General features: G+C 44.1%; 1 protein-coding gene across 2 annotated transcripts in view; it reads right to left on the bottom strand.

Annotated features, from left to right (window-relative positions):
* Positions 1 to 18,240, bottom strand: part of ERG (ETS transcription factor ERG) — a 143,910-nt gene extending 125,670 nt beyond the window's left edge. The window contains exon 1 of one of the 2 annotated variants that reach the window (XM_034074585.1): positions 18,089 to 18,240. The gene's annotated coding sequence lies outside the window, so the exon portion shown is untranslated. Of the gene's footprint in view, positions 1 to 17,183; positions 17,246 to 18,088 lie in introns of those variants that run through there. The other variant, XM_034074582.1, reaches the window with a different exon arrangement.
* Positions 18,241 to 21,056: the final 2,816 nt, after the last annotated feature.

Raw genomic sequence — 21,056 nt, 5'->3', positions numbered from 1 at the left:
TTTCCAGGTTCCTAAATTGGACAAATAACATGACTGTAAAAACACATTCAACAACCATTAAAGGAACAGCACTGTGACTGGGAGGCCTAAATTCCTTTCTTCTCTTCTTTGTTAGTCTTTGTGTATGTTTTATTTTTTATACAGTACTTCAGGCATCACTCAACAAATGATAATCTCCCCACATAGAACCACAGTACAATAAACAAAGCTAGGTGGAGAAGATCCATTTAGCAAGGAGACCACAGTTATTCCATTTTTAGCTTAGTTCTTTGAGTAACAAGACTTTAGATATCATACTGTGTGTGTACATGAATGTTTCTTTACTTTTTCTGCCATCAGCCTAGGAGTCATTGCCTGGTTTTCCCCAAAGTTAACGGGGTTAATAGCCTTGAAAATACTACGTTGCATAAAGAGTGAGGGAAGCAAACAGCTGCGTGAAGCAGGGAAATGTTGTTAGTGCCTCCACTGAGGGGAAAGATAAAAAGGAGCAGCCTTAATTAGACTTCAGAGAACCCACACAGGACAGCACTGCCAAGGGGGGATGATTCACTTCACAGCTCAATGACTGCTGGCATCTGTGGATCAGGATCACTAAACACATGAATTTGCCCATCTGTGCCCACGGTCCTGCCCGCCAGCAAGGGCAGATGCTTCCTAAGTGACAAGTTCATGCCGTCATCTGAGCACTACCAGCACATGCTATGGTTGTCACCAATTGGTTCAGCTGATGACTACTTATGAAAGCCAGCTGATGGATCATCAAAGCTGGATCTCAGAGGAAAGTCCAGCACATGTGTCAGTCTGAGAAGAAATGCTTGCTCCTTCAACATGCCATCGCTTAGCAGAATTTTTCCTCTTTTTGCAAATGGCTGTAAGATTATATAAACCAGTGGGTGTCAGGATGATGGAGCTAGGTTTTTTTCAGTGATATCCAGTGATAGGACAAGGGGCAATGGGTGTAAACTGGAGCATAGGAGGTTCCATGTTAACATCAGGAAGAACTTCTTTACTGTGAGAGTGACAGAGCACTGGAACAGGTTGCCCAGGGAGGTTGTGGAGTCTCCTACGTTGGGGATATTCAAGGCCCGCCTGGACAAGTTCCTGTGTGATGTACTCTAGGTTACCCTGCTCTTGCAGGGGGGTTGGACTAGATGATCTTTCGAGGTCCTTTCCAACCCTTGGGATTCTGTGATTCTGTATCTTGAATTAAACTTCCTGTCACTGTACTCTGGAGATGAAAAAGTCCCTTGTCAACTGCCACGTACCTTCCTGATTTGACACAGAGCCATTAAAACATTACCAATTCATTGAGGCAGGAAATACAGTCAGAAAGACGGTGCTTTGTGGAGGTACAAGATACACTCAGGCACCTCTACAGTATCCAAATCAGTGATTTGGATGGGTCAAGAATTTTGCCAGGTTAACAACAAACACAAGAAATCTAGCAGAGAGCCAAAGAAAGCTGTAAATTTCTCATAGTATTTTAGGCTCCAGTTTTTCCTTACATACACATTTTTGAATGCTACATAAATCTCAGAGACAGAAGTGCTCCATGCTGAATGCACATATCCTTTTGTTCAAAGACCAATGCCCTTCTGCACCAGTACTTGCACCTTATTCACATGATAAACCCACTTTTTGTGACAATTCTATCTGTCCTTGGTAAAGTTTATAAAGAAAAAAGCCAACCTAGGGGTCATTTATGCTCAGAATAATATAGGATCCTTTAATGATACTGTATGCGAAACAAATGCTCCTCCATGAGAATATGGCTAACAGAAGTTGCCCTTAAGAAAATTAGCACTGCTTGCAGCTAAATAACGTATTTGAACAAGAAGGGGAAGAAAACATTTATATACAGATAACTTGAAATATTTTCAGCTTGCACAGAAATGTGTTCGCTCCATTTATTCAGGGATTTTCTTTTAAACATGAATTGTATAAAACCTGATTTTAAACTATTAACGTTTTAGTGGTGGCAGACAGGTTAACATTTTTCCTAATCCAAAGAGTAACAACCTTTTCTCTAACAAAAATTTTGACAAAAGAATAAATTACAGATGTCTACTTTACAGCCTTCAAAAAAAAGACCAAAAACGTTTGAGCAACTGAAAGCTCGAAAATCAGCAGAGAGAATTATGACCAAATGCCACATATTAAAAAGTTCTCCACATGTGGCACAGAAAGAAACAGTCAATTCACTGCAATTGTCTGCTTAACAGGTTGAGCCTCTATCCAACTGGTAGCAATCAGGCAGGACACTAGAGTGGGCAGGAAATCTAAAATTAGGTTTTACTACCTATAATGGAGGATTTATGGGATAATTTAATTGGCAGTCTTGGGACTGAAACCCAAGGTGGGGGAACAAAAACATTTTTCTGGATATACCCTATGAACCCTTACTGTAGTGGGCTGAAAAATAAAAGTACTGAGGAAATAACCTAGAGATGAAATATCCCTTTTCTAGTGATAAGTAGGAGACGCATGAATACATTTGTGGGTATATAGGAGGTGGGGGTAAACCAGAGATAGTAGGAAGTCATGCACTGATATAAACTGACTTTTCTTCTTTTTAGGAGAATTCCATGTGAATTGCTTCTTGTAGTGAAACATGTCTCTAACTACACAAGGGATGATAAACAGTCCCGGAGTAAACAGAAGGCTGCAATTCACTCCAGTGCTCTTCTGACATCGCAGAGCATGAAAGCGCAGAACAAAGTTTATTGACTGCAGCAGACTGAACCCAGCCTTGTATTCACTCACCCCAGGACAGCCATTGACATCCACAATACTTGCTGAGCCACTTGTGCTTTTATTTCCCTGTGGCACTTCTATGCTTATACAGACTTTTTTTAAGTCAAACCTCGGTGAAGTAAGTAGCTCTTTATTGCCTTCTCCCTGTTCACCAGGAGAGCTTGGAAAGGGTTAACAATTAGTTCTCTGCTTGCTGAAAGGCTGTGCAGCTGAACAGGGTCCCCTTCTCCATCCTCATATGTGTTCCACCCATGTCAGCACGTGCTACCAATGCATTTTCAATGGCTTATTGCATTTATTAGATGGGCTTCGTGCCAGCTTGTGAGGTTCAGAGGGAGGAGCACGGACACTGACCACTGTCACCTAGAAAGGGGGATGCACTCCTACATGCCACTGGCAGGCAATTCCCGGTCACTTCTCCATGGCTACTTGCTGTAAGGTCCTCAAACAGCATGGATCCCCAACTTCATAACTGACTGGAATTCAGAGATTCAGAATTCTCCCACACTGATGTATCCGTATGGGGGAGCAACACACCTACCTACCCCTTTCAGAGCACATCTCCTAACTCAATACCATGACCAAATCTGCTTGCAGTTTTCAAAATTTCCTGCAGGGACTCCATTTTTTTTTTTTTTTCTTTTTGGCAAACCTACTACTATTTAAAAATGGCAGTCACTCATCTCTACTCCCAGCTACCAGAGCCAAGGACTACCCATTCCAACATTTTTCAGTAATGGGATCTCCATTGCAGACCTTTGTGAAAACATTGTAGCATTTGGCAAATGCCTTTACCTTTAAGCCCCACGCACAGTCACATGTCTATTCAAGGGTGACAAGTTTTGAGAGGATGACAGAACATGCCTAGTATTATTACCTCTAGTTTATCACTGGCAGTGTCAAAAGGAAATGTAAACGATCAAGTCAGCATAGAAGTTCTTGGTTATTATTCTTAGAATAGCAATGACATTAAGTTATAAGCTAACATAAATGAAAAAAAGAAACCCACAAAAAAACAACCAAAAAAGTATTCCCATTTATTTCAGAAAGAGACATAAATAAATAGGCTGAAAAATTCCAAGTCGGCCTCAAAAATGTCTCTCAACACATTTCAAACTTGATTGGTATGACACAAAAAAGTCCCAGAAACAAGAGAAAATCAACAGATTCCAAAAGTCAACCTTTGCAAGAGCTCTGCTGATAGGCAGTAAGTCTACAGCAGAATCAGTCAGGCCATTTGGAAACCAGCCCATTGAGAAGGCTACAACATCTCCAAAGAAGGTGTTTATGTAGATCTAAGTGTGGCATTTCAACTATGGGCTGATGTTTTTCCCATTTGTTTTTTTCTGAACACTAACATCAATCATCCTTTATTTCTTGCTTTTTAAATTGTTCTCCTAATCTTGATTCTACAAACGTGAATGAGAAAAATCCCACTGCCATCAACAGAGAAAAGGTTTTGCAGTTTTAAAGACAGTCTTGCTCCTCCACCACACAGCCTGACACACATGGACTCACAAGTCATTGTTATGGCTAGGATGCTGTTGAAAGGCCATGTCAGTATTCTTCATGATACTGAAAATTTCCTTTTTCATAGATCAATTTACTTTATATCTCAAATTATATTTGAGGTTTACTTTATATTTGAAATGTCTCTTCCATAAACCTTCTTTTTTATTTTCCCCTGGCTTACATTTTCCACCTTTGGGGATAACATAGTTACACTGAAGTAAAGAAAACCTTTGTGTGTTAAATATGGCCTCTCTGTTGCCTAAACTAAAATCCCTGAAAAGTTTACAGACCTTGACAGATTCAGGGTGTGGTACATCACACTCCTTCATGCAAACACAGCCTACATCTGCGAGTACGTTGCCTTTTCATGGAAATACTATTCAGAGAGCATTTCCATAAAAATTCACCCTGGCACCGTTCTGTTTGTCTTGACATTCACCCAGCTGTGCTCCTTCCTTGATTGATTTTTCATTTTGAATAAGGCACAACAGTCATTTTCATGGGGGGAACTGGGGAAATTTTCCATTTTTACATAAGAGTGAACGCTGTAGTCAATGTAATAGGGCTGCATGAAGCACCAATAAAACCCAGTGTAGCTGTATTTACAATCAAACACAGTCTGAGAAAACATTTCAACCTCCAGCTGCCCTTACTAAAGATGAAGCTAGAATGCTATGATTTTATGATTCTAATACAGCGTGCTGAGACCCAAACTTAACTTTCCCAGGAGAAAACACCAGGTCTTCTTGAGAGTTTGAGTCAGGCCTGACTGAGGTCAACACAAGTCGTTCCACTAACCTGAGCAGGGGACAGGGTCTAGCCTAGTTTGTCCAGGGCACAGAACAGGAACGGGCCATTTCCAAAGAAAAGAGCCGTTGGCCCAGATGGACAAATTAAGTGAGGTCATACCACTGCCACTGATGCTGCTTTTCAGACACCAAGTCCCAGTGATGCCCTGAGGCACCACGCACCTCCCAGACACAGTATCTTATTTCCTCCACCAGCACACTGAAATTTAACCATTTCTGGAAACTTTAACTATTCTGGCAGCAGGACATGCCAGGGTCAATGCAGAAAGGACCCCAGTATGTCCTCACATACCCGCTGAGCCCTGCACCATCACCAAGCAAAGGCAAGAAAGACTTCCTCACACAGGCAAGGATCCCAAAAGCAAGTTGGGAGGCAGAGGCTGTGTCTATACTGATCCCATTGGGAGAATAAGCCAGTGTTCTATCTATCTTGGTGCCTGGGCAAGGACACTCAGTGCTGGGCTTCCCGTGCCACACCAGAGCCAGCCGCAACCCTCCCCTTCAGCTGCAGCCACCTTGCCCCATATCACTGTGTTCTCGTGCGTTCAAAGGGTATTTTGACCATGTTTCCCAAACACAAATAGTAAATTCTTATTTTAAATTATGGGTTTCGTATTTTCTAAAGGATTTGTCCTATACTGAGGCTGAAAACGGACAGTCTGTGGTCTCTTTTATGAAGTTGTTTTTATACTTTCAGAACCAAAGTGGTAAACCACTAATGGCATGAGCATTTTTCTCATTATCAGTTACAATGTTAATGACTCTTATTTAATAAAGCAGTATTTTAAAACCTTTCAGACTTGCATGTTCAGTTACTAGACCTCAGACTGTTTATTGTGTCTTCTCATAAGAAAGTTCTTTTATGGTGTTAAATGGAAGAGGCCATTTCAAGATCAGACAGCAATTTGCATCAGTAAACACTTTTAGGAACTTGTTGCTCCAGTGTCTCACATCTGACTCATTTTCAAAATCTCTTGCCTGAAGGTTCAGTGCACTCCAGTGCTCAGGTCTTCTTGTAAATAGCTAAATGTTCAATTAAAATTGTGGTCTAGCAGCTGAAGCAAAGTCAGACTTTAACCCCAATGCTAGTATCAAGCTCTGCTTTGTAGTCTTGTGCAAATTACTCAGCCCAGTCTTAGAAAACATTCACAGAAGCAAAGGGTTTCAAATTTGTTTGTCTTAACCCTCCATCTCCAGGAGTCCAAAGCTACCCAGACATCAGAGACCATAGAGGTTACTTTCACACACGGAGCACAAGGGACTTTTGCTGGCTTCTCTTTTTCTTCAAGTCCCATCCCAATGGAGAAAAACAAATGCACCATCACAGCTACCAAATGGCACTAGGGGAGAAATGTCCAGGGTTGGAATGGGAATGAGCAAGTTTAGGAAGGGTAGAATGCCAAGCATAAAGGCTCTGACACCAGAAAAATCAAAGCACATTCGTGAAACAACAGCCCAACGCTTTGAAAAGTATGAAGCACGTATTACAAAGTGGTTGCCAAAGGGTTGCTGTCATCTCCAGGAAAAGCAAGCATGCCACAGATATTTCCTGTGCACACTGATCCTGGGGGAACACTAAAATTTGGTTATTACACAGACCTACTCTAAATGTTCTCACTTTCATAATATACAAGAGTGTTTTCTCACTGCATCCATTTTTGCTCCAATCCATTGGTGGGCAGCATACCTAACTCAGCTTTTGTTTAAGTTCTTATGTTCTTCCAGGATAATTGGCCCTATGGGACTTTAATCTAAATGGAGTGTATCTTTGTAGGGACCTTGTAGAGGTATTTCTAACGTTTAATGGTCTCCTGAATTACTACTTTCCTCCCACTGTGAAGGAAATGGGCTCACTGCCATCCGTTTCCCTGCAGCATTCATTACCTCTAGCAGTATGGATGTTGAAGCAGCATCCCTCAGTCCATCCCGTGCTTCAAAAAACACAAAAAAAGAAGAGGCAAAGTGTTCACCCTCCTTCACAGAGGAAGACTTGCTCCACATTGATGTGATCAAGCAAAGGTTCCCCTCACATGCAATTACTCAATATCCATCCATCTGGACTCATGCCAGAGGGCTAAGGCAATTGTATCCCAGCACAGTTTGCTGACTGAGGGTGACTTGCTGACATGGGCCCATACCTGCCAGCGATGTGGGAATGCAAATCAGTCTATGTGGGGCTATTTCTGCCTTTCTTGTGCAGCCATTTCTCAGACCACTTTCTAATGCCTTCCAGACCACCAGCATCCCGCAGACCATATGTGGAGTAACACCACCATAGACTAACTGGTTAATGAGTTATTCTCACAGCCTGCAATAAGGCTCCCCTTAGGAGCTGGTAGACATCTCATTGCCTGCCAGCAGGCATAGTCGAGAACTGGTTCTCAGCTGCTGTCAATACCTAATTTAAAATGCTTGTAATTATAGCAGTACAACAGTAACATTTTGTTTACCTAAAAGCTAAGCTCCTCATTCATTCCCTCTGCCCCTGGCAAACAACTGCCAGACATGCACACACAAAAAAAAGGAGGGGGGGGGGTTATATCTTTAAAAACTGCAGGTAGCCCTTCAGTTCATTGTGGTTACAAAATGCCGGTGTACCAAACCCCACGGCTAACCCTGGCACAGCCCCAGATGCACCCCTCTAGGGCAGGCTGTGCTCAGAGCATTGGGACCCTCAGCACCCAAGTGCTACCTCCAAACCCAGTCTGACAGCAGGTGAATGAACGTGCTTCATTACACCCTGTGTTTTGTCATGCTGCCTCTTCCTTGGGTGAGTTTGTCTTTTGGAACTGTTTTAGCACTGGGAAGAGAAGACACACAGGTTTTCTGAAGTCAGAAAGCTTCTAAACCATCGCTATTTCAAAACTGGTGTTTAAGGTTTCCCGGTAGTGGTCTCAGCTCCCTGCTAGACAATGCAAACAGGGCCGAGAGCCATTTCACAGCCATTCGGTGTTTGGTTAGTGACAATCCTGTGTGTCCCCCACGCCTGCTGGGCTTTTTCTCCCCATCCTGGGCCATTGAAATCACCTGTTTCACTGCAAGAGAAGGAGCTGATATGTAAAAGGTGATGTACTTCGGCTGTAAATGTCATCATATCCAAAACACCTTTCAAATTTAAAACAGAAAAGATAGGATTTCACTGCCATAAGAAGCTACTGGGCCCTGTGCGGAACTAAAACAGGAGACCTTGACAGCAAATCTTCACTGACTTCTTGCTGCCAAGGGACTGGGAGGAGGTGAGAGATGGAGCAGAAGGGAGCCATAAGACCTGCAGGTATATGACCCACATCTCTTCCCCTATGAAAGATGAGCCCACACAGAGAAAGTGGAAATTCTCTGAGTTCCTCCAAGGGAAATTTTATCAAGAGAAAAAGTAGTGCCTGTTTCCTATGCTAAAAAGGCAGTGCCTTTAAATGCCATAGTAACTGGGGAAATTAAGGCTTTAGGAAATCACCACAGTGAAAACACTTCCAGGGCTTTCCAGGCCCAATGGAAACATGAGGAATAAACACTTAAACTGTAGAGCTCTGCCCTCTCAGAAGCCAATGGAGAAGCTTCAACCACTTCAGCAAGGTCAAGATTTCATCCACTGAACAGCAACTTAGAGGTTTCAAACCCTTTCATGGGTTATTCTGGAATGGAGGAGGAAAAGGAATTTATGGGTTGGTGTTTTTTTTCCATGTAAAACCAACTGAAGGTGGTAAAGATGTTAAAATGGATTTCTTGTTTTCCATTTCAAGAGACCAATGGTCCAGGTGAGGACATCAGGACTGACAAACACCCATAAGCACATGTGGTGGAGTTCACCACTGGTTCTGAGTTTCTGTGCATTAGCCAAGCTCTAACTTCCTACCAAACCATAAAAAATCCCCCAACAAAACTCTCATCCCATCAGCAAGGGGGGTACTTGCCTCTCACATGAGTGTCAACACTGCCACTTCAGGATGCTGGTTGCCAGGGATTATTTGTTTCCTCACAGGTCCATAAACACAGCTTCTGTCAGTGTGGTTTCAGGCTCACTTTTAGCTTAGACCACTCACCTCGCATAGTCCAATTGGAACCCAGAGTCAAGGGTCAAAAGGAGCCTCACTGTGCTTTGGACGAGTCTACTGATCTGAACTGTACCTCTGCAGGGACACGAGGATGCCAGAAATCAGCACAGAGAGCTACCCAGAATTCATCCAACCGTTAACAGGCAGGAAGTAGAAATCACACTTTTCCACTACAAATGGTAAAGTTATCCACGTTCAAATCCCCTCCCCACAAAATTCAAATGCCTCATTTTTATTTTTCCTGGTGTTAAACATATGCTACATATGCCTTACAAAACTGATGCACAATCAGCCCAGTTGCAAAGCCAGGGCTGAAGTGCTGCAAACATCCTTGCTCTCACTCCCATTTCTGCTTTCCAAGAGAAGTGCCAGAGAAAGAATTCTATTTTTGTAAGAGTTTAAAGGGCATGGTCAGAAAAGTGACTATGTAAAAATGGCACCTTTTCATCCAGCAGATCTGTTCCCAGTGAGTATTCTGAGTCATGTCTGCTTACTTTAGTGACCAAAAATAGATTTTTACTACTTCTCACTCCTCTTTAGTCCTGTGGAACCAACACAGCAAAGAGGGAGTTATATAAATCCTATCCTAGACCAAAACCCATCGGGGCTCATTAACTAAATATGAGAGGCAGAAACAAGGGCTGCATGTGCCTTTGTGAGTGGCTAAGTGACCACTGGGTCCCCTGTCCCATTCCAGGCACATCACATCACACAAGGTGGTGTTAACCGAGAGGGAGAGGAGAGGAGGAGAGCTGTATTTCCCTTCACCCTGACTCTTAAACCCTTCAGCAAACCGAACCTCCCATTCCATGTTACTGCTCTGCAGACCAACCACAGCCTGAGCTCCCTGGGCCCACATTTAGTTACTACTGTCTTTACTGTAAAGTGTCATGGAAATCACAAGCAAATAACAAACACAAACCTGCCCCTTCCCTCCCTCCTGATGGCTCTTGCAGACTGCAGCCTCAGAAGTCAGCTGCACCATTTGCAGCGACAACTTTCACGTCCAGATACCAAGTAGGGTGAAAAAACTGCTCCTGAGCCCAGCCACAAAGCTTATGGGCTCTCCAAAGCAACCTTTCCACAGTTGTGCTTTGAGAACACCTATATCCGGGGGTACTGTCTGTGTGGTTAGCAAAACCTTTTTACGCAGGATGAGATAGTGGACCAGTTAAAAACAACAACTTACATTACAGTTTCCTTTATGAGCAGAACAGAATATTAACAGAAAGACAGCAGTATTAACCATCCCTATCTTGCCCTAATGATAAAAAATGATGGTTAATGTTTTCATTTTTTAATTTTTTTAATGAAGTTAGCAGTGCAGAAAGCATAAAAGGCTTTCTGTTTCTATTCCTAATGTTTCTATTGCTGGTGATAAAACTGGACAGCTAAAACATAGTTTGACAGTAAAACTGAAACTATTATGTACTGAGTCAACTTTAAAATGAAAATAATAAACAACATAATTCCTTCCCAGTCAGCCTGTAAAACATTCACCTGGTCTCTCTGCTGTACTTTTACTTACGTTTTTTTTTCCTTTAGCTCCATAAGATAAGCTTCAGGGGCATGGGTTGGTCCCTGGATACAGAATTCAGTGCACTCAATGCCAGCCATCTGAAAGCCAAGATACCAAGTCCTGCAACCCATGATTCTACCCAATTTGATGGTCAGAGTCTGCATTTTCAGTGACATTCCCAAACCAACATAATTGTCTCAGACTGTCAAGATAAAACTGTCCTCCGACTAGGGATGGAACTCACACAATTACTGTAAACTAGATGCTTGATTTTTAGATGGCTACAGGTAGGTGAGGTGAATCCTACCCTCCTAAACCCATTTTTCAGTCTCATCACATAGAACTGGCATCTTCACATAGAAGAACCAAGATGTCAGGTTCAGATTTCTCCACCTTCTCTCTTCATTTCCAGAGGGTGATAAATTACTTTGCTGACATGAAGCCTTGGTTGTGCCTACTAGGAAGGTGCTCTTTGTGGTTTCAGGATGTTGACATACATATTGGTGACAGATGATTTGGCTTGTCTTGATTGCAAGAGATACAGAGCATGTTACAGATTGTTTGCTATAAATACATGAAAGTACTAAAGAGCTTATAAATGTAGCAAAGGAATAAAAAGCACTAGCCCAAATTCTCAAATTCCCACTCTGGGCAAACTTAATGAAATTCAAGAAAAGACACAAGATACCTCCAGAACCAAACTAGATCTTAATTTGATGTTAAATCTTTATCTTAAATTGATATTAAATCTTTTATTTTTCTTTTTTCCTTTTCAAATCTGCTTTTAATGCCATGGACACAAGCCTGTGCAAATAACCCCCCCCCAAAAAACTTCTCTAAGCCTTTGAAGAACAATCCATGTAACAGCAGTTCTTTGGAGAAATTATGAAGAACTTTTACCATGTCTGCTTTGCAAGTGTCCTGCAAATCAGCTGCTTTTTCAAGGTTCCGCAGTTTAGTCTCAGTGCACGTTGTGATGCAACCTATTAATGTTATTTTAGTAGTTTACTATAAATCCTTAGTGTATAATTTGTGAACTCTATAGAGAGCAGTCCATTTTATAAACAGAATTTTAAAACACCAGGTTTAAATTTATTGCAGGGTTTATTCAGAACTGACAAAGCCTCCTTAGAAAGTTAAATTTTGCTCAGAAGACTTTCCTTCTGCATAGCTACTGGACTTCTTTCTTTATAAAGCCCTTTTTAGCTACACAGTAAAATGTAAACCCTGAGATAAATACAATTTGTCTAAAGTGAACTGTTTGATCGCCATAATTCATTTTTTGTTCTCATTTAATGAAAGTAATTTATAGAAAAAAGATCCATTGTGCAATTTCCTAAATCCACATGATTTTCAGATATGTGCTTAATTGCACCAAAACAAATCACTGCATGTAGTATAGCTACTGAGTATCAAAATTATGAGACTTCTTGAAAGAGTCTGCTTCTGTCAAATCAGGTCAAATACACTGTATGTAGCCATACTTAATAAGCTAAAAATAAAGGAATAAACTCAATGCAAGGCCAGAAGGTCTGAAAAGCTCCAACTGGTAAGCCTACATGACTTACAAATTAGAAGAAATCAATCAGATTCCGCAAACCATTTTGTTGTAAGTAGTTTACAGGGCAGCAAGCTGCTACTCCTAAGCCACCACTAGAAAAATGAAAAAGACCTGAAAACTTAACAAAGCAATGCATATTTGCTAACAGCATAACACTAGCAAAGAAAAAAAGACTCTTACTGACTGTTTGTAGCAGACAGTTAAAAGCAGATGGAAAAGCTGCTAGTTCAGCAGGCAATATATTTGGGATGGAGAGAGGTTAAGAAGGAATGGACCCTACTCCTGACCCCCTCACACCTGCAGAGTCTTAATCAGGCTTGCCTCTATCACCCCACTGCACCCCAGCTAGCAGCCCAGGTGCTGCAGCAATGGCTGTGACCCGCTCACCTCTCATTAGGGACCTAGTTGTGTGTTAGTCATAGACAGCATTCCCAGTCAAACTCCTTTACACTGCCTCATCCAGTCTCGCACCCCGAATTGCTCTCCTGCAGCCGCCAGCTATTCAGCCAGTGTGAGCTCAATCAGAATTCTCCTGTTGCTATGTCTTTGCGAGGTGAAAAGAAAACAAGCCTGTTTCATTATGGACCTCCTGGAGAAAGCTGAAAACTTGGGTGTCTAAATGGAGCTGATTGAAACCACGTTTAAGCTTGGATTTGTTTAACTTGCCCCTTGCAGTATTGGGCCTGCCGGTGCTCATCATCTCCTACAAGCCAGCCTTTCTTTTTCAAATCAGCAGCTAATTAGGCACGTGTAGTTCAAAGCTGCAGACTACCTGACAAATTCAGAAGATCTGAAATACAACAGAAGTCAATGCTTGTTTGCATGAGCAGTATCTAAAGCAGCAGCAGCTTCTTAATATCCTACCAATCCTACAGAGTGTCTAAGCGTCCAGGCAGCTTCTGCCTTCATCCTGAAAGGACCAACATAAGCCTGGTGTCTTTTAGCAGACAGTGAGAAGGCTGGAAGTATTACTACTGCCAAGGTGCCCTATTAAGCACCTGGATATCATATCAGTTAGCGTCCATATTAAAATGAATCAAAACAGAAGACCTCAATTCAAAACCAAGACCCCAGCTTTCCAGTCACTGGTACACAACAGCAATCTCTCAGACACAGGTGGTCACTCCGAGTTCTGCTAAACAGCTTGTGCAGCTACAATTCGATGCCCTCAGTTTTAAACTATCCTCTATCAAAGCCTGTTGTATCTCCAGCTCAAATGAAAACATATGTTTATTGTTTTCTCTTTGGGCAGAAAATTAATATTTATATGATGCTTTATCAAACAAAAATAACTATGTATTTTGTTCCTGGAATTTTTTTTCTTATTGGAATGAAGTTGTGCCAAGAAGGGATTTCGTCTCATGCAAGCAGCATGCAAGGACAATCCACTTACCAGGGCAGCTTTCTAAATTAAAAAGCAGCATTTCAGAATGGGCCATGGCAAAGGTAAGTCGATGAAAACAAGCCCTGCAGTGCAGCCTCATGCTCCACACAAGAAAAAGTGCCACAGAAGTCAGGAGGAGACACGATTCTGACAGCAGTATGGGAAGCAGGCTTTTGTAAATTCATTCATGCTTACTTTAGATCAAATACCACTCTTCCTCTTGTACAACATAAAAAATGTCTCACTGCATACATTTCAGTTTTGATATATACACCGATTAACGAGGACATGAACTACATCCACAGCAGAATACACTCTTTGGTTTTCATTGGGAAATTACTATTTCTTGAATTCAATCAAGCCCTCCAGATTACGCACATACCACTAAATATAAATAGAAGAGGCTAAAATGCAGTTTAAATATAACAGATACGTCCACAACTCCATATTTAGATATACCCTTTAATTTTTTCCTTTTGCCTACTTCTTACTTACATTTAAATTTAGCAAAGTAATTTTAGAATGCCAGTTTTCTACCTACACTAGTTAACTATGCTGTGAAGGAAATACATAAGATTTTCGCCACTTATATCATTACCTTCCAAAACGCCAATGCGATACAAATTCTCGTGACTCAAACCTCCAACTGAAAGACAAATGATGCTTGACTTTACTGGGAAACCTGCCTGCCAAACAGTGCATGGCTAGAAATAAAAAGTATTCTAGTGGCTGTGAAAGTGGCCAGTTGTGGGTATAATAACAAACAGTGCGGTGTTGCTGCACAAAAGGTAATTATTTCAACCCAAGACAAACATCATTATAATTCAGGTTGAAAATATCTTACCCACACAAACTTTTTTTTTTAACAGAAGCATTTTAAATCAACTGTATGGGAAAGCTGACATACAAAGTATAAACTAGTCCCCGGCCTTCCCAGCTGTACAGCACAAAACCAGTGGGCACCATCAGACACTCAGGGCTAAGCCTGTACCGCTGACCTCAGCTGATATGGATCAGGCCCAAAGGGGCTTTTCTCACAATACCCCTGTCAACAGCTTCCACCTCGATTTCAGGACACCCATTTCCACAGAGCTACTTGTATGATTAAAAGAAGTATGGTTTGCACTTACGGCTGCTTTTTCCTGAAATAATAATAATAATACTACTAATAAAAAGACTTGAAATAAAATGACAAACTTCCCGATAGTGGGAAAAAATCCAACACAATTGATATTTCAGGGAAAGGGTTAACTTCAACCCAAACATTTGATGTTATTTTGTTGTTACCTGCTAGTAACTCCTGGAGCATTCAGTAAGGCAGAGGCAAGGAAAGGAAGGAAACGAAACATGTAACGTTTCAGAGCTACCAGATGCCAACAGCACTGCAAAAGCTTGTTATGGTTTTTGATCCTCACTGGAGTGCACTTAACCAAGAGTTAAAAACTGCTGTGTACAGGAACCTCAGTGAAGTAGTCCCATGCAGTATTCTGCAGAGAGAGAACCAATGCTGTGAGTCTCACCTTTTGGTAGCGAAGCACTGGGGTTTTGGAGAAAGCACAATGGGGGAGGATTTGCTTCATTCACTAGCCAGCTATTTTGCCCATGTGGCATTGTTCAAACCAACTGGATTACAACAGGCATCCCAGGGGCTTGTATTCATTTACACAACTCTATGCACACACAGAAAATGAACTTTCCATGGAAGAGCAGGTAGCAAAGATGCATCTATACTGTGAAGGTGAAAACACCAGCCTTAGGTGGAATCATCATTTGAATGTTAACAACTGTGGGGTGTAGCCTGGTATTTCAGATAGGAAAGGTCTAACGTATTAACATACAAAGTGTACTTGAGGTAAGAGACACTACCGTCAAGTAACAATCTGTGTTTTAAGCTCATAGTTCCTATCATGGCAACTCCTCAATGGATTCATACACCCAGATTTCTTTGGTACCTGACAAAGAACTCAAACTTGCTTAAAAGAAAAAGAGAGAAGCCACAGTCACTACCACTTATAACTATCAGAAGGAAAATATGCTAAGTATATATCTATTAGAACATATCTTTAAGAACCAAATGCTACATAAATTACAATGCAAATCAGTAACACCTTAGGAGCAAAAAGTCTTGACCAATCACACCTAGGAATTATACTGACAGATCATTTATAAAATTCCTGTAATGTGTAACTCTATCCAGTACTATATGATTTGTTTAACTTTAGGACTAAATTGTGGGAGGTGGGGACAGACACTGGTCAAAGCTCTAAACCCTGAAATGCTTTTGGAGGTAGTGATTTTTTTCCTTTCAGTTTTTCAAAGAATCACATGGCAGGTTTGCCATCGTTTGTCTATGTATGTGTACGAAAGAGAAAAGAAAAACTAATTATTGGACTAATCCAATATATCACATCTTTGGTTTTACAAATGTCATTTAAGCAATGGATAAAATTATCAAAATTAAAATATATTTGTCCCATATGATGTACAGCTTAGTTTATTTTTGCCTATACTTATTTCTTTTTAATTGGAAAGCTGTCAAACAATCCATTTGTCATCCTTATTTTTCCTACCAGTTCAGGTGTGCTTGAAATCACATACCTGGTACATACAACCTGATGAAAGTGCACATTTCATACCCTAGTGAGAAGCTGTCTTTGTCTACTTCACTTGCTTCAGTGAAACCAGGGAAGTGGTTAAAGGGTTAAACCAAAGGAATGTGACATTTCTCCATGTGCAGTTCATAGACCTATCCTGGTTTTCCTAATGGACTCAAAATTACATGGGCAGAATGCAATTTCCAAACTATTACTTCAGAACTAAAGCACAGCGTTAATTCACAGAATGACACTCTCAGTACAAATAAAAACTTCCTCAGAGAAAGAGCCAGTTTACTTGTACCCTGGCTTCTCAGCAATGGCAGCAATGAATGGAAGTTTATGTTAGCCAGAACTTGCTACTTCAGCTTTTGTAAATATCATTATGTATACTCTAAACTCCACAGCAAAGTAACCTGGTCACCAAAACCAATCTCTGTGTTATTGTATCACAGCGCTTACTCTGGAAAGTACCACAACCACCTCTAACTCTCCTCCGATCAACTCAGGTAACTGAAGGTTTTCCTACACACAAGAGGTAGTCAGCTTTCGTGCAGGTGATGGAGAAACTAGCTAATTGAACGATGAATTGCTGAAGAACTACAAACACACTACCGCTGTTATTACGAACCAGGGAAAAAAAAGAAGGCGGGGGTGTGGGGATGATGATACAATTCCAGAGGCTGATGCCCGAAAAGAGAGCAGCCATCCTTAAAACAAACAGCGTTAATGCTTAAAAACCATAGAAAGTCGGACAAGGCCAGTCTGGCAAAGAGCGCTTGCAGTAGATATGCAGCTCCAACTGCAGCCCCGCGACCCGGCCGAGCCCTCGGGGCTGTCCTCCTCCGGCCGCTGACGTGCCGCGGTGAGGGGCGCCCGCCCCGCTGCCCCGCTCTCCCCGTCGCTCCAAGACCCGACGGCTGCGCCTCGCCCCCTCCGCGCCCGGCTCTCCTCTTGTCCCCCCAGCCCTATCGCTGTCCCCGAGGGAAAGGACTTACCGGGCGAGGCCTGGGAAGCGGGCGAGTCCGGAGTCCCTGAGGAGGCGGGAGGGACGGGAGGGAACGGGAGGGGACGGGGTCGGGGCGCGGAGGGCGCCGCCGGGGGAAGTCAGCGGCCGCCGGCGGCTGGAGCGAGGGCGGGAGTGAGAGAGCGGGCGAGGGGACGGCGGCGTTGCCGACTGCAGTGAGTCACTTCAGTCGGGACGGGCTCAGCCCATCGCTCTGGCCTCGGGCTCCGTGCGCCTCTTCCTCTCGCCAATCGCCGAGTGGGGCAGCCGCCGCTCCTCAGCGCTCCTCTGCTCCCCCGCCGCCGTCGGGGAGGCCTCGCACCGCCTGCCGGGCACCGGCACCCCCCCGGGGAGCACCGGACCCCCGCCCCCCTGCTTCCCGCGTCCTCCCCCGGGCACCGCCGCTCCGCATGGGGAGGCGGGAGGGGCCGGGCGGAACTGGAGGTGAGCGGGACCAGCTCGGGCAAGACACGGGGCTACCGGGGGCTCGGCTCGGTGGGTCGCTTCTCCTCCCGGCGCCGGGAACAAAAACGCGCTTTAAGGGGCAGAACAAACGTGCGGTTGTTGCGAGGACCCGACGTGAAGTCAAAGCCTGGCCCCCAACCAGGTGGCAGCGGGGCTCCGGCGGACAGCGAGATGAATAACGGAATGCACGGAAATAAAGGGACGGGGGAGGGTCGGGGGAGACTGGTTCAGCCAAAACTCGGTCCATTGCCCGGCGGTTCGGGATAAGGGAGAGAGGGGATGTGTCCCCACCGTGACACCGGCACTCACCTCGCTCAAGCTCTCCCACGTACCCGCGGGAGCCGGGCGAGCCGCGCACGTAGGGGAGAAGCGGGCGGTGCGCCCCGTCCCGTCCGTCCCGTCCCTCCCTCCCGCGGGCTCGGGGCTCCTTACCGGGGCGCCGCTCCTGCCCGCTGCCGCCTCCGCCGCGCTGCCCCGGCCTTCCCTGGGCACGCCTCGGCCCCGCCGCACTGCCGGGCATCGCCCGCCGATATCCCCGGCGCTTCTCAGCCCGCGGTCAGCGCCGAGAGCGAGCGTACGAAGCAGGAAAGCCAGTAGTCCCTTAATTAAAAATAATAATAATAAAATTTAAAAAAATAATTAAAAGCGTCTCATTTTTTAAAGCAGAACTACATAATGTATTAATTGGTTGCTATTAGCATGCAGTTTTATTGAGCATAGCACACAGAAGTCTGATTGTGAACGAGGAGTGTTTTCAATGAAAGTGGAGTTATTTTAGCTGCAGACATGTTTACATTTCTGTGGTTTAGTCTATAACTTTCTCTTTTTCTTGCTTCAGAATTCTGCTCCATGAAGCAAAGCCCTTAGCTCCCAGACATTCCAAAAAGTCTGCCAAAATAATAGGGGGAAAAAAAAAAGAGAAGAAATAAAAAAAACACACACAGAGACCCCCAAGTCTGGGTCAGGCTCAGGGCTGGGTATGGGCAGAGTGAGTATACCCCCTCCTCACTCTCTCTCCAGTTAAAAAGCCTTCAGGGCTCCATTTCCTGTTTTTAAGGAAAAAATAAAGCGGGTCTAGGACGGATTTTAGACACTGCCTGTACCAGGGCTGGTGGGTGCCGAGGACCTTTAACTCTCTCGATGCCAAAGGGTACCCGATAATGCACCAGTCCAAGTAATCACACACCCACCTCCCTCCCTCTGGGAATGGCCATAGCAGCGGGATGTCTCTTATTCCCACTGTTCATTGCTGGGGGACTAAGAATCTGAGCAACAACCTGGGGCACTTCCACCACAAATTAGCAGCACAAAGGGACAAAAATACCCCAAAAGTGGGGTGGACCTGCCACAGCAGCACCTACCTATGGAGACCTCCTGGGGACCCCTGTGGTCCTCCCACAGGCCATGGTGCAGAGGGGGGACCCTGTTGCTGCCCACCCCATCTTCCCTGCAGCCATGACCTCCACTGCTGTGGATGGGCAGCGTCACTTGTGTGGACCTCACTGAGTGGGTGCGAAAACAACTGGAGCTTTTGGGCAGTCAATCCACAGCTTAGGAAAATCAAAACAGAGCACTTTGGTTAAAATTAGGAACACACACTAGTGAATGAAGCAAGAAGTTAGTGGACACCTCCCCACAAAAATACCAACTCGAATTTTCCACTCCAAGGCTTGGTAGGTTTACGATATGAATAGAAACAGAGTGATCAGAATAAAGCACCCTTGTAATGAAGGGTTGTGTCTCCAGGGAGTTAGGAAAATGACAAGAGGAGGTGGTGGGAGAGAGGGTGCTGCTGCAGGTCCGAGAGGAGCAGACCCAGCTGAGGCACCCGGCAGGGAGGGATCCCACATCCCAGTCCTGAACCTCTGCCCTGAGCAACCTGCCCTGGGACAGATGCAAAGCCTCAAGTGAGGCAGGGAAGGAAGAACCACAACTGGGTTTCTTGGCCAAGGTATTTGGTCATAGCACCCCTGCTGCCCAGCACTCACCTCCCAACCTCATCCCAAGCATTTTTAGGTGTCTCTCTCCACTTTCCGCCCCTCCTTTTTATTTTACATGCCAGATGACTCCTGTATATTTGGACCTTTCGCTTTTGAAGAAGCCAGAAAACGTTATGATTTCCTAATGCTAAAAAAAGAAAAGAAAACACCTTTCCCCCAAGATGTTTTATATTAATTTAAGTATCGGTTCCTGGTTCATGTCAGCTCCTTTCACAATGAAATGTCCTGCGTGGGCTGTCACACCTGCTAAATATAATCCTCTCTTTCTTTTGATATTCTGCAAAGGGCCTTTAAAGGTTCACATCCTCCAGTCTGGAGATTTAATTGCTTCATCTCAGATTTTAAAAAGCCTTGTAAACTGCTGAATTTTGTTGATTTCAAAGCAGAAGGGGGGGGACGCGATAGGGATGCCAGGGCAAGGGAGAGGCGATGCCGAGCTCACTGCGCTGATGCTGCCAGGCCTCGTAAAAGTTCCAACCCACCGTCCCGTCCCACAGCTTCTCCTCTTTGGGCAGACAACTTGAGCTGGTTTTATGACTTACCAATGAGTTAAATATGAAAATAGTAGCCTATTTCACTATGGTAAATGCTCACCAGGGAGGAAATCACAGATTCAGTTTTATAGAAGGTAATGGTGTGAGATTACCCACACTAATGTACTTAACTCTTCAGAGAACATAAATCTAGCAGGGAGACATCCCCCAAACCAGTTTCTCCCCAAAACAAACCATGGCCAGCAGTGGTTTTGTCCTTACGATGTGCTGGTAGCAGCAGGCTTGAGCAGCAGTGCTGTGTTGAGATGCCCCAGGCCGAGGAGCAGGGCAGTTAGATATCACTAAAGATGTGTGGGCTGAGCTGCCCCTCACCTGGGGACAGAAAACGCTTGGCAGGATGGCAGCAGACAGGGCAGTTGGGTTGCTGGGGGTCCTGCAGCCCCTATCATGCACCACTTTGCAATAGTGTACATGCAGCAGCTCTCAGTAACGTCATGGCCACAGACTGCTCTCTGAAACTTTGTGATGCCTAATTCCTGTTAACTTGAATAGCATAACAGTGAGGGGGATGCTGAGCATGCTGTCAGCTTCTTGCTGCACCCTGGGGAATGTGGGTGCAGGAACAATACCCATGGCCAGGCCTACAGGTCCTGTATCTTCCTTGAGGAGATGCAGCATGGGTGTCATATGCTGATGCAGCCACATCTCTCCTGCATCACCTTCAGATGTGAAGTCCTGTGCAGTCGCTCTCAGGCTGAGGGGCAAGCAGTCCCAGCACCAACAGGCCACCACCACAGAGGGCAAGATGTGATCTGGCGTACTTCATCATGCAAAGCTGTTCTGTGTTGTCATTTCAAGCTGCACTTGGGGACTGAGGTTTAATATAAATAAATTTTAATATAAAAA

Source organism: Melopsittacus undulatus, chromosome 2 (genome assembly GCF_012275295.1).
Source record: "Melopsittacus undulatus isolate bMelUnd1 chromosome 2, bMelUnd1.mat.Z, whole genome shotgun sequence".
Taxonomy (NCBI): Eukaryota; Metazoa; Chordata; class Aves; order Psittaciformes; family Psittaculidae; genus Melopsittacus; species Melopsittacus undulatus.
Note: the sequence above shows the minus strand (reverse complement) of the source record. Positions and strands in the feature narration are given on the sequence as shown.